Below are 17385 nucleotides of genomic sequence, written 5' to 3'. Positions count from 1 at the left end.
TGAATATGAAGAATTTAATAAAGGTAAGGTATACTTGGGTGATTATTCAAATTTAGACATTGTTGGTCAAGGTAAAGTTAGAGTCAGGTTTCCTGATGGTAGAATAAAAAGGATTAGCGGTGTGTTGCATATCCCTAGATTAAAACAAAATTTATTACCTGTGAGCAAACTGATAGATGTGGGTGTGCAGGTAGTGTTTTCTGATGTAGGATGTAAGATGATTAAGGATGCTATTGTTGGCATATGTGTAGAGTTTGATGACATGATGGGATTGTATGTTGTCATTGATGTCAATATGTTGAAGTATGAACCGGTATATTGAAGTAAGCAAACTGGCAAATGAACCGGTATGGTGGTATGAACCGGTATATGCAAAAAGTGAACTGGTATATGCAAAAAGTAAACCGGTATGTTGGAATGTGAACCGGTATATGCAAAGTTTGTATCAGGGTTTCATTTGATATGACTACCGGTTGGTAGTCTCAACTTCAGGGTTTCTGGTTGATGCATTCCAAGTCTGTGTGATTCGACCGATGACATCCTATGATGAGTTAGCATTGAAATGAAGATTAGATTGCATTACCACGTCAGCATTGTATGTGTGAAGAATCTCCTTAAGGATCTTGCATGAAGAAGATTGATTCTATCTACCTCAAGAATGTGCAAAATCTTAGTAAACAATGGAGAGCATGTGATGGATTATCAGCTTCCAGAAGCGGTGAAGAATGGACGATGAAGAACGTCTTGAGATTTGTTCAAGATTTTTTTACCCTATGTAATGTGTTTAAACAACTAGGATTGAACTGACTGTATTGTTAACCTAGATGCTTAGGGTTTTAGGTTTTGGCCACTGACCTAATTGTTGTATATAAGGTTGATGATGTTTTTTATTTGAAGTTGTTGGCAAATGAATGTATGTGAGGTGATTCTTTCCAGACCTAAGGAGTAAGTAGAGATCTATAGAGTATGATTGCAGATGTAAAGGAACTGAAGCGGATCTACCTTGGCATTAAGTGTTGTTATCAGATCAGTGTATTACCTGTTGACTTCTAACCATTTCAGAAGATGGAAAATCCCTTTACCAAGTAGCTTTAATAGGATTTTTGTAAATCCTTTAACAGGGTGACTCAAAATCATTGAGTTCTTCAAATCCTCTTACAAGGTAACCTTTAACAGGGTTTTAACCTCTAACCAGGTATTTAGCCATCCCGTAACCGGGCGATCCCTAGTAGGATCGATTCCTAGCAGAACCAGTTGTAGAGTCTTTAATCAGACTAGGCTCCTAACAGAGCGAACTTAAGAAGAGTTCAAGAACAACTTGTGGGTAGTCATCCCCACCGTGGTTTTTCCCAATTGGGTTTCCACGTGAAAAATCAGTCTGTTATGTGTGATGCTTTTTCATGTGATGTTTTAGTGTTTTCTGTTAAGCAGTAATACAAGTTGATCCAATGGTCATTGTATTTATGATGTATTACTTGCTTAAGCATATGGGTGAAGTTGAGATGAGATATTAGGTTTTGAGAAGATCTAAATGTTACCGGTTTATGTCTTTCACAGTCATACTGTGTTCTACCAGTAGTGCCTTGATTTAGATTGGTGATATTGTTTACCAGTTAGTGCAGTCTTTGCAGTTTAAGTTGTTGAAGGTTTTTTTGTCTATACTGATTCACCCCCCCTCTCAGTATCTATTGGGTATTTACTATTCATCAGCTATATTGATTGCTAGAGGTGTCAGCTTCAACACTTTGTATAAGCTAGAGGCATACACGGTTGAGTGTAATAGCACTTTTGTAAAAAGAAAATTTGAGGGTTTCACCTTCAGTGGATGGACAAGGCTTTTGGGTACCTAAGTGTGCTCTTTCTTTTAAAGAAAAGCTACTTGTAGAGAAGACTATATTATGGCAGCAGAGACTTGGCCACATTGGAGGGAAGGGTATAAGGACCTTGAAAAATAAAATTCTTGTTGAAGGTTTGAATGATTGTAATATTGACTTTGATTTCTACAAGCATTGCATTTATGGAAAACAAAACCACGTTTAGTTTTACTCGAGTTCTCATAAATCTTGTGGTGTTTTGGATCTTATTTATTCTAATGTGTTTGGTCTTGTAGATGTTGCTTCCCTTGGAAAATCCACATATTATGTTTCATTTATTGATGGTTTTAGTAGAACGACATGGGTATACTACCTAAAGAGTAAATCTGAATTTTTCAGTCGATTTAAAGAATTTAAAGAAATGGTTAAATTTCAAACTAGAAATAAAATAAAATGTTCGAGGACTAATAATGGCAGTGAATTTTTCTCTAATGATTTTGATAGATTCTGTAAAGACTGTGGTATTAATAGATATAAGACAACTCTGTATTCTCTACAATAGAATGAGGTTGTAGAAAGAATAAACAAGACACTAATGGAGAAGGCTAGGATTATGCTAAGTGGTGCTAGTCTAGAACAAACGTTTTCAGCTGAAGTTGTTGTCACTGCTTGCTACCTGATTAACAGGTCTCCTACATCAACACTTGTTGATAAAATGCCTATGAAAGCATGGTTAGGTCACAAGCCTTCATTGAGACATCTTAGAGTTTTTGGTTGCAAGGCATATGCACATGTACTAAAGCAAAAGAGAACAAAGTTGGAGAACAAGGCTGTGAAATGTATCTTCATCCGTTACAGTTATGGTGTGAAAGCATAGAAGCTTTGGGACCTTCTTTCTTAAAAGGTAATTCATAACTTATTAGAAGTGTTATTTTTAGAGAAATTAATTCTCCTTCTATTACATTGTAGCCAGAACAAACTAAGAAGGAAGGTATGATTCAATTCCCTTGTATGCCCGGGAGAGTTGAATCGAGACCCTTTGATAGGCAAGAAATTGAGGAGAGCTCATTTGGCCATGAATATACAAAAGAGGAGGAAGAACCTCCAACTCAACTTGTTCGAAGGTCTACAAGACACAATCAACCACTTGAAACATATACACTTGATGATTGGAGATGTATTTTTTCTTTGAATACTAATATGGATGAACCTAGATCTGTAGAAGAGGCATTACGTATGAATGATGCAAAATCCTAGATAATTGTTATGGAAGAAGAAATGACAACTTTGAAAAAGAATGATACATGGGATCTTGTACCATTTCTTGAAGGATGAAATCCTATTGGTTGCAAATGGGTGTTCAAGAGAAAGATTGGTTCAGATGAAAGCATTGAGAAGTATAAAGTAAGGTTGATTGCAAAAGGCTACTCTCAGGTTGAGGTTGCTGATTATGGTGAGATATTTTCTCTGATTGCAAAAAATGGCATCCATTAGATTTTTACTTTCTATTGTTGTTTCTTATGATTTAGAGGTTGAGTAAATGGATGTGAAAACATCTTTCCTTCATGTTGATTTGGAGGAGGATATTTATATGACACAACCGGAGCACTATGTGGTGAAAGGTAAAAGTAATTTGGTATGTAAATTAAAGAAATCTTTGTATGACCTCAAATAGAGTCCTAGGATGTGGTACCAAAACTTTGATACATATGTGTTGAGTTTGGGATTTGAATGTTCAAAATCAGATCACTATATTTATTATAAATTTGATGGTGATCATTTCTTGTACATTGCATTATATGTTATTGATATGTTAGTCATTGGTAAATGGAAAGGTATGATTTCTGAACTAAAGTCTCAACGTGCTGCTAAATTTGAAATGAAAGATCATGGTCTAGAAAAGAACATTCTTGGGATGGAAATCAGAAGAGATAGAGTGAACAGAAAGCTATGGCTAAGCCAAAGTAAGAATGTGAATTTAGTTTTGTGGAGGTTCAATATGCAGGATTGCAGACCATTATGTGTTCCTTTTGCAGTTGGAATGAAATTACCTGCTTCAAATTATCCTACATCCCCATCAGAGATGGAAGACATTAGTAGAGTACCTTACTAGAGTGTAGTTTGATGTTTGATGTATGCTATGGTCTGTGCCAAACCAGATATTGCCCAAGTAGTGGGAGTTTTGTCCAGATATATGTCTAATCTTGGTAGAGTTCATTGGGATGCAGTCAAAAGAGTCTTCAGATATTTGAAGATACCTCAAAGTATTATTTTTTGGTAACAATGCAACAAATTGAGAGGGGGGTGAATCAATTTGCACACAAATTCTAGACAACTTAAACTTAAATTCAGATCTGATTATTAGCAATGAAATCACAAATCAACACCACATCAATAACACACATAGCACCCAAATTTCTGACATGGAAAACCTAGATAAGGGAAAAACCACAATGGGAACATACCCACAATGAGATAATACCCTATTAGGAGTAAATATAAATTTGACAATGGGGAATGCACATGCATTCAGGCACACTGCCTAGAGCTCACTGCTCAAAACAAGAAGGGCTACAACCTTGAGGAAGAGTCACTATCTTACAAAGATTAGACAATAATCTAAATTACATGAACTGATGAAATGGCATCTCCCAATGCTTGATTACAGCTCCGATCAAGCATAGATACTCAAACTCTACTATTTCCACTTCTTAGCACTCTTTCTCACTTATTCGCACTTCTCCTCTACTACTAAAAGATTAATTCAATGTTTACACATGCAGGTACATGTCACAAATGAATATTACATATATTTATACAAATCATCAACCTATATTTCAAGGTCAGATAAACCCTCACCACAAATTACAAAATAATAATCTCACACACTACAACAACACATGTAGACCAAAACAATGTCAACTAAGACATAGTCTGGACCCAAATCAATACCACAACCAAGAGACACCGCTAAGAATTATGCCTCGATCATCTGTAACATGCTATAATCACCAAGAATGTCACATAACATGAAGAAAACCATCAAATCAAGAAAATGATCAATAATGCGGACAATAATCAATGCAGACCATCAAAATGGATAAGACCCAATCTAGAAACATCCACAAGCAACATGAATCACACCAACAACAACCGCAACATCACCACTTACTAGAATTTCCATCATCAATATACCAAACCTCAAGAACACATACTAAACTAATTGTTAAACTAGAAGATTCGCTCGTAGACTTCCAAATCACACCATCTAAATTGAGGACACATATGTACGTCCCAAACACTCTGCCAAATCTGCAAACTAAGATAATGCAATTCCATAGAAATGCGGAGCACAAACAACTGAATATCAACCATAATACTGGACCTCATAACTCGCTCAAATAAATATGCAGATCACTAGAACTTTTGCTAAATCAACTAAAAATACATATCTCAAAACCCATTAAGCCGCAATAACACAACTACAACACATTGGCCAAACTAACTCATTTAATCTGACTGCAACACTAGAATATATAGAAGAATATGTTGACATCAATGACAAAACATCATTCCAACAAACTTCTTAGCAATATCCAACAATCTCCCCCTTTGGCATTGATGGCAACATATGAATATGAAAAACAATCAATGCAAAGAAAGAAATCAATAACCAACATTATCCCCTTAAGATTATGCACATAGTTCAACATACCTCTCTCCCCCATAGGGTTTTTCACATGCTTCTCTCCCCCTTTGACATCAATGCAAAAGGCATATACAACACAATTCTTGATTCTCTCTTCCTTGACACACACGTAAACAATTCTGAACATCTAAAACACACCACTGACTACTCCCCCTGAGTAGCAGCCACACTCATCAATTCAAATCACAAGATATCTATGTGAAGTTCACTAGACTGATGCAACTCCATGCATATTAGTTCTCATTAGGAGGGTCAATTACCCCTATCTTCTCTTTGAGATAATCAAATGTATCTTTAGGAAAAGGCTTGGTGAAGATATCTATAATCTGTTCCTTTGTAGATACATACTCCAATCTGACTTCCTTCTCGTTCACCTTCTCTCTTAAGAAATGAAACTTGATTGATATATGCTTGGTCCTAGAATGCAACACCGGATTCTTGGAAATATTGATAGCGCATGAATTGTCATAATATATACCAATAGGATCATCAAACATAACTATAATATCCTTCAACATCTTCTTCATCCAAATCACCTGAGTATAGTTGCTAGCAGCAACAATGTATTCGACTTCTGTAGTAGACAAAGATATAACATTTTTCTTCTTACTCATCCATGAAACCAATCTCTTACCCAAGACAAATGCACCACCACTAGTACTCTTTCTATCGTCAACATCACCTGCCCAATCAACATCAGTAAAAGCACTCAAGGTGAAATCACCATCTCTAGGATACCACAAACCAAAATCAACTGTCCCTTTCAAATATCTGAAAATTCTTTTGACAACAACAACATGAGATTCTTTAGGATCAACTTAAAATCTAGCAACAAGACATACAACATTCATAATATTTGGTATATTCTAAGCCAAATACAACAAACCACCAATCATAGATCTATATCTAGTTTGATTTGCTTTCAGAGAATCAACATCCTTTGTCAAGTTACATTCGGTCACCATAGGTGTACCAACAGGCTTTGCATCATCCAAACCAAACTTCTTCAACAATTCCTTCAGATACTTAGATTGAGATATAAAGATACATTTATCTAACTAAGTTATTTCCAATCCCAAAAAGAATTTCATCTCTCCTATCATAGACATCTCAAACTCATTTTGCATACCATCAACAAACTTCTTGAACAAACAATCATTCCCACCAAAAATAATGTCATCAACAAAAACTTCAACAATTAACATGTTGTCATTATCAATCTTGAAGTACATATTACTATTAGTAGTACCTTTATTGAATTCAAGATTCATCAAATACTTATCCAATCTGGCATACCAAGCTCTTTGAGCTTGCTTCAAACCATATAATGCTTTCTTCAACTTGCACACCATATCTTTTTGATTTGTCAACTGAAAACCATATGGTTGCTCAATGTAGACCTCCTCTTCTAGCTCACCATTAAGAAAGGTTGATTTGACATCCATCTGATAAAATTTGAAATCTTTGTAAGTAGAATAAGAAAGAAATAATCTAATAGCTTCAATTCTAGCTACTAGAGAAAAAGTCTCCTCAAAATCAATACCTTCCATCTGAGAGTAACCTTTACAAATAAGTCTTGTTGTATTCCTAACAACTTCACCTTGCTCATTCAACTTATTCTGAAACACCCATTTAGTTCCAATTACATTCTTATCTTTAGGTCTGGGAACTAAAGTCCATGTATTACTCTTTTCAATCTAATTCAACTCTTCTTTCATAGCTTTAACCCAATTTTCATCTTTACAAGCTTCATCAACATCTTTAGGTTCAATCTTAGAAATCAAGCAATACTCTTCAGCAACTCTTCTCCTAGTCATTACACCTTTATTCTTATCACCTATAATCTTATTCTCTAAATTAGTTAACCTTACATACCTGGGAGTCTTAGGATTTTCATGATTTTCAGACTCTTGAACTCGTTCTTCTGCACTAGCTTCTTCATTCTCAGGGATTTTCAGAGCAATCTGAACTTGGTTCTGGGTCTATACTTGCTTTCCTTTATTTGCACTGACAATCTAATCATCTGAATCATATTCAGATTAGCTAGGTTGATACTCATTTCCTTCATCCACTTTCACATTGGCACTTTCAAAAACCTTCCTCAATCTCTTATTATAACACTAGTAGGCTTTCATCTCAGTAGTATAACCAAGAAAGATTCCTTCATCACATCTAGCATAAAACTTCCCTAGATCTTCATCTCTTCTAATATAGCATTTACTACCAAAAATTATGAAATATCTAACTATAGGAGCATGACCAAACCATAACTATTACCATTATCATCTTTAATATGCACCTAGTTGAGAGTGTATACAATAGTACTCACAACTTCTCTCCAATAGATATGCAGAACATTTCCTTCAATAATCATGGTTCTAGAAACTTCCTTAATTGTCATGTTCTTCCTTTCCATGAATCTATTCTGTTGAGGGGTCCATGCAGAAGATATCTGTCTCTTTACCCCAATCTCTTCACAAAAATAATTTAACTCACCAGAGGTAAATTCACCACCTCTATCAGATCTTAGACACTTTAGCTTCTATCCAGTCTCAATATCAACAATATCTTTCAAAATCTTGAACTTCTCCAGTGCTTCAAACTTTTCCCTTAAGAAAGTAACCCACATCATCCTTGAATAGTCATCAATCAGCAACATGAAATAATAGTCACCCTACAAGCTTCTCACTCTAGAGGGACCATAAAGATAAGTATGCACAAGATCCAATATCACATTAGAAGTATACTATTTTATTTTGAAAGAAACTCTTGTCTACTTCCCTAATTGACATTCCTTACATATCGCATTAGAAGGCTTAACAATATTAGGCAGATCTCTTACAGCTTGAGTGGAACTTATCTTAACCATGCAATCAAAATTTACATGACACATCCTTTTATGCCATAACCAACTTTCATCAACTTGAGAAATTAAACAACTTTTACCAACAACATTCAAGTGAAAGATATTACCTCTAGTCTTTTTACGTGATGCAATCTCAATTCCAGAGCTACTCAAGATCTTACATCTACCAGCCTTAAATTGTAAGTCATATTCATTATCCACCATCTGTCCAACACTCAAAATATTATGCTTTATAACTTTAACATACAAGATGTCATCAGTGTTTTTCTTACCATCAAGAGAAATAGCACTTCTACCACAAATTATACTAGCTTTGTCATCTCTAAATCTCACTACACCACCATCATAATTTTCAATGCTCACAAACTTACTCTTATCACCTATTATATGATGAGAGAAACCACTATCAATAACCCATCCATCTTTCTCTTCAACTTTAGCAGCCAAAGCTTTCTCTTCAACAATGCAGCTAGTAGAATTAGTAGTCACCAGATCATCTAACTTGATAGGAATGAACACCCATTCATCTCCTAAATTTCCTTTCTCAGACTCATCATTAGTCACACTTTCATCGGTAGCAAAGTAGCACTTCTTCAAATATTTAGACTTATAAGGCTTAAATGGCTTCTTAGAAACTCTTTCCAAACACCTTGAGGAAAAATGTCCTATATTATTGCATGAAAAACATTTAAGAGGTAGCTTTTCTCCATACTTACTAACACATTTAGGCAATCTTCTACCAATTAGGGCCTCAAGTTCTTCAAGCTCTTTTTCATCTTCCTCAAGCTATCTCATATCCTTCTCATATTTGGATACTCTTGTTGAACTTTCTCCCAGATCATAATTCTACTTCTCGAATACATTAGCTCTAAATACAGATTCATATTGAGGAGGGGCTTCACCAACCTTGCTCAATTCAAAAGCAGCAAGCTTACCAATCAACATGTCTCTAGTCACATATGTCACTGTCCAGATTTCTTCAATAGCAGCAGCCTTGTGCTTGTAAGTAGGAGGCAAGGATCTCAGCACTTTAGCCACAATTTCAAATTCTTCCAATACTCCACTAACACATCTGATGTTCAACACAAGATCATTCACTTTCTTCATTAAGGAGGTAATGTTCTCATCTTCTCCCATCTTCAACATTTCATACTTTCCTTTCAAGCTTTGCAACTTGGCAACTTTCACATGGCTATCACCTTCATACAAAGTCTCTAGCTTATTTCAAATCTCATGAGAAGTCTGCAAATCCATCACATTAGTCATCTCAAAATAAGATAAGGCACTCAATAATTCTTCCTTATCTCCAATATTGAATTCAACTTTCTTTATCTCATCCAGGGTGGTAGGACCTTTTTGAGGGGCATTATACACATTCTTAGTAATCTTCCAATAGTCTTCACCTGTGCATCTCAAATGACATTCCATCTAGTTCTTCCAGAGAGTGTAATTCATTCCATCAAACCTCAAGCTATCCTTCTTAAAAGAAAAGGTTATCATTTTGGATCTCCTCAAGCGATCAAGCTTCTTTCGCAGGATCTAGTTCTGATACCAATTATTGGCAACAATGCAACAAAATGAGGGGGGGTGAATTAGTTTGCACACAAATTCTACACAACTTAAACTTAAATTCAAATCTGATTGTTAGCACACATAACACCAAGATTTTTGACATGGAAAACTCAATTAAGGTAAAGACCATGGTGGGAACCTACACACAATGAGATAATACCCTGTTACGAGTAAATATAAATTTTACAATGGGGAATGCACATGCATTCAGGCACACTGCCTTGAGCTCACTGCTCAAAACAAGAAGGGCTACAACCCTAAGGAAGACTCACTATATTACCAATATCAGACAACAATCTGAATTACATGAACTGATGAAATAACATCTCCCAATGCATGATTATAGTTTCGGTTAAGCACATATACACAAACTCTACTATTTCAACTTCTTCATGCTCTTTGTCACTTATTCACACTTCTTCTCTACTATTAAAATATTAATTCAATGTTTTCACATGTAGATACATCTCACAAATGAATATTACATATATTTATATAAATCATTAACCTATATTTCAAGGTCGGCTAAACCCTCAACACAAATTACAAAATAATAATCTCACATGCTACAAAAACACATGCAGACCAAAACTTTTGGCAATTGACACTAATTTGATTGGTTTCAATATGTTATCATTGATGGCAACATGTTCTAGCTTCACATTTTGGTTTGGTTGTTTACCGATAGACACTTTACTGGCACCGGCACCAACATCGAGAGGTCTCTTCACTGGTAGGAGGAATTCTTTGGGTTCTAGCATTGCAGGCTGATGTGACTTCATCAGGTTATCGATATTGAACATTGAAATCATTCTGGGAGATCTGACAATCGGAAATTGATTTTGATATTTATGTATATATGTAATTGAGTCGACATGTATATTCACTTTGTAATTATCTATGTAAGCTGACATAAGGCATGAAAGATTGTAAGGGTATATAGGTCAGTTGATTAGATCATTTTGTAATGTGTAAGATGTGTTGAGAAATATGGAGGGTTGTAATGCAAAGATTATGTAAGAGGTTATTATGGTAAGCATTTAGGGTTTCAAATCAGAACAAATATAGCTTAACCAAAACTATATTCAGGCATAGGAGATGTTATCATTGCAATTCACTCATTTCTTTGGATTGTAGTTTGGATTTGTATGTAGTCAGTGAGAGTATTTTTGTGTTAAGCAGTGTGCTCTAGGCTATAAGACTTCTTGCAAGTGCAGGCCCCTATATTTTGTAATATCTTTTCATATGGCTAGTGGATTGATATTGTGGGTCACAAATCTCATCGTAGTTTTTTCTCTTTGAGGTTTTCCAAGTATAATTCTCTGTGTTATGGTATTCATTTGTGTGATTGGCTTATTGATTTCTTTACTTCTTTTAATCTTATTTGTACCGGTTTACCGGTTGGTGAATGCATGTTATAATAAGTTAAAATTGATCATTCTAGTAGAACATTGATTCACCCCCCCTCTCAGTGTTCTTGGATTCCAATAATTGGTATCAGAGATTTGTGCCTCGGAGGAAGTTTAATAGCTTTAGGGAGATCCTGAATCTGGAATCAATGGATATGAGTTTGGAAAAGCAACTTGAGGTAGCACTTGAAGATTATGATGCTGAAAGGATGAAGAACTTGAAGTTACAAGATGGATTGAATTCTTCTTAGGAATTCATTCTTATCCTACATGAGAGGTTGTCATCTGTTTAAGCTAGGAGGAAGGAACATTTGCAAAATCAGGATAATGAAGAGAAGGATGCCCTTAATGAAAGATGTCAGAAGATGAGTTAGGAGAACATGGTCATGAGGAATGAAATGCAAGCCTTAACTATGAGAATGTCAAAGGAGATTGAAGACCGGAAGAAGAAGGAAGAAAATATTTCTATATCTCTGAAAGACAAATTTGAAGAATGCACCCGGTTGGTTCATGAAAATGATATGTTGAGAACAAATTTAGTGCAATCCTAGAGTAATGAACAAGAACTTGAGAGACAAATGATAATTCTAAGAGATGATTTGACTGCTACAAGTGAGTACAAAGAGAAATTCAAGGTTAGTTCAACACAACTTGATGAGTTATTGAAAAATCAAAGACATAATGAAGATTCTAGTAGACTTGGATTTGAACAAGGTTGGAGCTCCGATATTGCAAATGAAGATCAAAATCAGGAGGTACCGGTAAGGCATCTTAATGCTTACAAATTTAATGGTAGATGCTTTGTTTGTAATAAATTTGGTCACATGGCTAGGCAATGTAGAAATAGAGCAAATCAAAACTATAATTCTGCTCCTAGTCAATGTTCTAAATGCAATACGTATGGTCATAAGACAAAAGATTGCAAAATGAATCTTAAATGTTATGCATATGGAAAATTTGGACATATGGCTAATCAGTGTAGGTCGAGAAATTATACCAGTTTTAGCAAAGAAATTCAAAAGAACAATGTTACATGTTATGCATGCAACATGGTTGGACACATAGCTAAGTTTTGTAGAAGCAGAAATCCAATGGTTAACAATGATGGATCAAATGATAAAGGAAAAGAGAAGGTCAATGAAATTCGACAAGATCATATCAATAAATGGGTCAAGAAGTCAGATGATCAATCAGTAGATGGAAATGCTCCAGTTACTCAACCGATAGAGGAGGTTGTTCCTGCATTGACATGAAGCTCATCCGGTAACTATGGCAGATGCCTTAGAGGTAAGCAAAACTCATGATAATACTTCTTATGCCCCAGGAAGAGGTTCTGGAAGATGTTCCAGACATTGGAAATGCTTATCCAACATGGAGATGTTCGAACAAGATCTCGTATCTTTCACCAAAAGTCATTCATATCAATGATGGATTAGGGTTTCTTGGAGGATAAAAGTTGGATCCACTTCATTTCTGATCACTTTGGATTCAGAACCATTCAGAGTGAATATAAGGCAATTCAGTGAGATTGATATCTTCTTGAGTGATTTCACCAATAATCGGAAGAATTCTTTACAGTTTTCACCGGCAACTATTTCTCAAGTATTTATCTTTCATCATGGAAGCAAGATCTGTTGATATGTGGCGACTGATCAGAAAAGTATTGTACACTTAGCACGTATCCTCATCGGGTTCTGGGGCTAGGTCAAGCCCCGGGAAAGTAGGCGGTAGCCCACTATGGGGGTTCAGGGGTGGTAGCCCTCGAGAAAAAAAAATTGCCATTTTTTGTTGATGAAAACCGACATTGTAATAAAACCCTAAAAAGGTTGACTTTATTTGTTGCCCTAAAAATGCATGTTATAAGCGACTGGGATGCTTAAGGCATTAAAAGGTTGATGTACTATTTTTTCTAGATAATAAGAAAGATTGGACGGTTGTGTATGGTGGACGTAACCCATTTTGGGTGAACCATGTTAAATCTTTGTGTTATCTATGTCATGTTTTATTTCTTTATCTTTTGTATTTAAATCTGCATATAATTGTTAGTTCATATTTGCTTTGGATCTGCTTGAAACCCTAAAAAGCTCATCCTCTGCACCAACTTTTATTGCAAATCCTACTATTGTCGAGGTCAAGGACCGTCCTAGGCTGATTTTCAAATGATGTCTGCATATTGCCACCTTGGATGATTCGGTTGGCTCTTTTTCCCATGTCTCGGAAGGAGTTGTATATGTTGAAGATGTTAGAGCTTACATTCATTGTCACATTGAGGATTTGGGAACCAGTGATATTAAGAGCATGCATATGAGCGAGTTAATGGGAGATTCTAGAAAGATTAATCCTGAGTACAAGAAAATTGAGGATCTAGGGTTTACTGACATTCTGGATATTCCCAAATTTGAGGATAAGATTATTAGATATGTTTTGAGCATAGTGCATGGAGAATTCATTTGGTTGGATAGACCATATGATATCTCAAAGGAGGCCATCAGGGCCATCACCAGTTTGTCACAAATTGGACAACATCTAGAGAAGAAGGTTTCTAATGATCATGTCAATAAAAACACCGGTACAACATCGAACAAGCAATCAATGAGGGTTAGCACTATCACAGATAGAGATATCAAATTCGAAAGCATGATTATTGGTTACAAGGTAACTCAATCAAACCATCTAAATTTTGTTTCTAGCTCTTGCATTTATGCAGCACATAAGATGACGAGGGAAAATGAGAAGTTAGATCTTTGTGGATGGATGTTAGATGAATTGTTAATTAACCTAGGGAAGATCAAGGGAGAGAAGAAGGGAAAATTCTGATATGGAAATATTTTTGTCTGTTCGATTCTATTTTTCATTAATGAAACTCCTAGTTTTGGGAAGAGATAGTGGGCATTTGATATCCTAGTAGGAAGGTAACTGAAACAATCTATTGCTACATTGGGTAGTCAGCGAGATGATAAAGTATGGGGTTACTTCAAGGCATTCCAAAAGGATATGAATTCTAGAGAGAGGGTTCCAAATAAAATTGTTGATAAATACTCAACTGAGATATGCTTCATGGTTAAAAAGGATGAAACTTTGATGGAAGTTGTCAAGCCCCAGAAGATATCGATTGAAGAGATGGGTTATGAAGTTGATGCATAGATTTTGGATGCATATAAAAAGTAGTTAATTGATGAACCTATTGATGAAGCTGAGAAATCCTTTGGTACTGCTAAATAGAAGAAGCAAGAGGTTGAAACTGAGTTTAACTGGAAGAAGAGAGAGAAGTAGCAAGGCAAGGCAAGCAAATTTATTAAACAAGTATCTTAGGATATCAAAGCATTAATTGACGTTGTTTTGGAAAAAGGAAGGAAGAGGAAAGAGCCTAGAATATTTATTGGGCCTATTCCTTCAGACTCTGGATCCCAGGATAAGACACCGTTAGAATTCAAGAGGGTATTGAGGAAGAAAGGTGAAGAGACTAAGGAGGAAGCTAGGAAGCAACTGGTTACGAAAGTTACAATCAGGGTACCAACACAGAAGAGAGCTCCAAAGGAAACACCTTCTGCTCCATCTGGTACTAGAAGAAGAAAGAAGATGGATGACACCGATATTGCACTTGTATCTGGTAATGTAACTATTATTCCATGAAAGACTTGTGTAGAATTGGTTGATAAAATAACTAAGGATGGTATGTTGAAAAATGTGCAATTCTATTATGAGAATTTAGATAATGATGAACAGAGAGAAGTTGAGGAAGCAGTTTTAATATATTTGGATATATATAAGAAAGCCTTGTTAGAAATTGAAAATCAAATACCGGCATAGCTATATGAAAATTTAGATGATAGAATATTATCATCTATGGAGGAGTACAAGCATATAAAGATTCGAGAGTTGTTAACTACTTGTGCATCCATTACTCCATAGGAATTGGATATGACTCTTGAGGTTGTAGATAGGAAGATCTTTCACATCAAGAACATGATAGTCAGTCTTATGTTAGGTAGGGTTAATGAGATAATCAAGGAGACCCACAAGGCATGGGTTCAATTCTTTGCTGCAAACCTTGGTTTTTATACTTCACCAAAGGCTAAAATAGATACTACAGACATCTCAGTTGAAGGGAAAGGTAAAGGTATAATGGGTACCCCATCTATAATTTTGAAGGATATTAAGATATTGGATATAGAGCCCCCAGTAGAATCTAATGTAAATATTGAGATACTAGCAGATTTAGAGAGTGTAAAGGTTGAAAATGTTGAGGAAATTAGTCCTCTAGATCAGAATGTACAGATTGAGGTTACAGTCCATAAGGAGGAATCGACAGTAACTGATACTGTACCAAGTGGCAAAGCCACCGGTGCAAGAGAGGAAGCTATCAAAGTTAATAAACCATCAGAGGAGAAGAGAGAGGAATCTGACAGGGAACTGGTAGTGAGCGCATCATTGTTGTCAATCGACACCTCACAGGTAGAATAGAAAAGAATAATTGAGATGAGTTCTACTAAGCTCATGATGATGGTTGCATAGAAGATAATGAAGGAAGGATCTATGGACAAAGGAGTTATTGATCAGTATATCCCAATTTTACATAGACTTGTCCTAGAGTGAAAATTTGACAAAGGAGTAAGCCCATCTGGCAAGCTTAAAATAATCACAAGCACATTTCTAAGGACTTTCAATCTTTACAATAAATATCAAACCGGTAGGCACTGGAGAGGTTTACACAGGCTAAGAGAGAAACATTTGATCAGATGATTGAGTCAGAGAAGAAGGAGATTACTGATAAGATGAAGATGATTAATAATTCTTTGAGGCAGTGTACTAATATTTACAGAGTATGTTGTAACATAGGTTTACTTACATCAAATTTAGATTAAAAAATTAAGGATACTTAGGAGAAGATTGTAGGTATAGTCAATTCTTTTAATGGTTCAAATTCTTTGACTACATCTATTGATGGTCAGATTTTGGTATTGGAAGCCCAAGTTTTAGCTCTTGAGAGGGATAAAGATAAATTTATAAGGAGAGCTAGAGGTCTTAGAGGATTGGTGAGTCCCCAATTGGAGTCATTAAGTGTACATAAGGAGTGTATTGATATGGTTGGTAAAACCACACCGACATAACTTAAGGATAAAGAGTCAATACCCATATGCTTAATGGAATTGTATCTATTTCCAACACACTCATATTAGGTTGGGATACCTATCTAGATCTTTTGGAGAAAGCCTATCCAGAAATTTTCAAATATAATCAACTCTGGTAAGGTGTTTTGGGACATTCTTTGTACAATCTTTCATTCTTTGTCCTGATTTTTGGTTTTTTTTTTTGGCATTGATGTCAAAGGGGGTGGTATAGGTGAAAAATATATTATTTTCATCAAGAGATATGGAGGTATGGAGTATTTTATTTAGATCATGATCACAGATGGATATTCAGCTCAAGGGGAGCAGTCTCAGGATGAAATCAGCAGATGGAAACCATTATCATTTTTCACATGAGTGTTGCCATCAATGCCAAAGGGGGAGATTGTTGGCAATTGACACTCATTTGATTGGTTACAATATGTTTTCATTGATGGCAACATGTTTTGGCTTCATATTTTGGTTTGGTTGTTAACCGGCAAACACTTCACCGGCAGGTATCTTCACCGGTAGGAGGAATTCTTTGGGTACCGGCATTGGAGGCCGGTATGACTTCATCAGGTTATCGGTAATGGAGGGTGACATCATTCTAGGAGATCTGAAAATTGGCAATTGATTTTGATATTTATGTATATATGTAATTGAGTTGACATGTATATTCACTTTGTAATCATCTATGTAAGCCAACATAAGGCATGAAATATTGTAAGGGTATATAGGTCAGTTGATTAGATCATTTTGTAATGTGTAAGATGTGTTGAGAAATATGAAAGGTTGTAATGTGAAGATTATGTAAGAGGTTATTCTGGTAAGGGTTTATGGTTTCAGACTGAAACAGATAGAGCTTAACCAAAATTGTATTCAGACATAGGAGATGCTATCATTG

This window comes from Cryptomeria japonica, chromosome 9 (assembly GCF_030272615.1).
Source record: "Cryptomeria japonica chromosome 9, Sugi_1.0, whole genome shotgun sequence".
Classification (NCBI taxonomy): domain Eukaryota; kingdom Viridiplantae; phylum Streptophyta; class Pinopsida; order Cupressales; family Cupressaceae; genus Cryptomeria; species Cryptomeria japonica.
Note: the sequence above shows the minus strand (reverse complement) of the source record.